Source organism: Ixodes scapularis, unplaced genomic scaffold, assembly GCF_016920785.2.
Source record: "Ixodes scapularis isolate PalLabHiFi unplaced genomic scaffold, ASM1692078v2 PGA_scaffold0__279_contigs__length_252992795, whole genome shotgun sequence".
NCBI classification, from domain to species: Eukaryota; Metazoa; Arthropoda; class Arachnida; order Ixodida; family Ixodidae; genus Ixodes; species Ixodes scapularis.
This window is the reverse complement of record NW_024609835.1, coordinates 28,122,429-28,124,392: the sequence shown is the minus strand read 5'-3', so window position 1 is coordinate 28,124,392 and position 1,964 is coordinate 28,122,429.

Sequence of the window (1,964 nt, the reverse complement as noted above, 5' to 3'; positions counted from 1 at the left end):
AAGGAGAAACTACTGTGTACAAAGAGGTATCATATTACGGACTAGTGATCCGAGAAAAGATCATGCAGCCATCGGCCACTAGGAACTTTGTTTACTTTATTCTCCTGCGACACTATATGCTATTCCCTCTTCCGCTCTACCTTCATCTCTCTCTCTCTCTCTCATATATATCCCTGATATATATCCAGAACAAAAACATGTTCAAGCATTCCCTTTCTGCGTGGTAGTGTTCTGTGGCTAGAAAAAATAATTTCCTCGCTAAGCTCACGATTATGGCAAAATAGTTGCCGGAAACCGCAGACGACACTCGTCGCTAGTTCTGGCAAAACGGCCGATACAATCTTTTTTTCGCATTTCGCCGCTCGCTGTCAAGGACAAGGGGGTTCGCTTCAACCAGCAAAACATGGCCGCCGACGCCTGTTTACTGAGCAGTCATGCCTGTCGCCATCTCACTCGCTGGCGTCACGGGCGATAATATCAGGCACAAAGGGGCACACCAACCGGCAGCATTATCCCCAAATACTCGAGCCTCGCGTAAATACATAGAGTGTAAACGCTGTCGCCATGTTATCGTAGTAAGACCGCCCCCCCCCCCCTCCCCCAACGGGGGACTGCAGTACGCGACGGCGTACTAACACAACGGCGACGATATCGACATCGCGGGCTCCGAATTTTCCCATAGTTCTACTCCACGGGCATTTCTCGAAACGCTTGATATTGTGTACGCCCGCCTGGAAGGATTTCAGGCGCGTAGTTAAGATAAGGCGGTTCTCCGCGGCAAAAGAAAGCAATTTCACAAAAGCTTAAAAGCGGCGGCGACGCGTGTGCGGTGAACGCTTGTTGTTTTGGTGTAGACAGGGTGTGTGTGTTCTCGTTGTTGACACCAACCGGCGATAAGGCACTGCAGGCGGTAGCTCAGTACAGCAAGGGCTAATCCGAGTGACCATCAACGTAACCCCACCGCCAACCCCTCGCGAACCGGTCGCCGACATGGCTCAGGCTGTGTCATGAACCACGTGGTAGAAGCTCGGGTGCTTTCATATCAGCGCGTGGAGAGCCGACAGTGCGATTCCGGAAAGTCTTCTTCGAAGGCCGCTGACCACAATTTTTTGTCTGGAGACTTTCCCTCCTTCTTCCTTTGACGTGGATCAAGCTTTGCCGACAGCCTCAGTTGTGACCTCTCTTTTCAAATGTACGTTTGCAGTGAGTGAGCTCCTCAGCCTCGGACTTGTCACTTGTGCACCCAGTAGTTCTTTCACTTGGCAATTATATGCCATCAGTTGGGGTTTAATTTCTATTATTTATGTATACATTATGAAGACGTCCTGGAGCTCCGAACGAGTGTTTTGTGCAGATTACTTTTGCAAACACAAAAAGACTATACCAAAGCAGCGGAATTTTCGAAGTGTTGGCGAGTTGGACCTAAACTCGTTGAAGCAAATTCTTCCGCCTGACTGTTCCACCAAAGTGAGTGCGACGGACTACCTGTGCTACCATTGCTTCATGCACATCACTAAGGAGATCTCGATGCGAAGCTCAGAGCAGTGCCCTGACATATTTGTGCCAGCTGAAGAAGCAATTGAAGATCTAAATCGCAGCATACTACCTACACATCCCCAGAAATCTGTGCCATCGCATGCTAGCGCCATCTCTTGGCGGATTATGGCAACGCTCCCATAGGTGCAATGTATTAAATATAGAAATACGGCAATATTTGCTCAACATTACATTTTTTTCAGATTTGCCATGCTACCCGTCCAATCTCTGACACGATCCAATCCTTCCGCAAAAAAGTCAAGATTACAGCGCATAAACTGCAGGTTCCTCATTCGAGTAAATTATTTGATGCATAGCCACTATGGGTGGTATCAGGTTTGATCGGTTTTTAAAATATATCATTAGGTGAGTGAAATAAATTTTAATTTTATATTATAAATACAACCCTCCCCCAATCATATGACAAA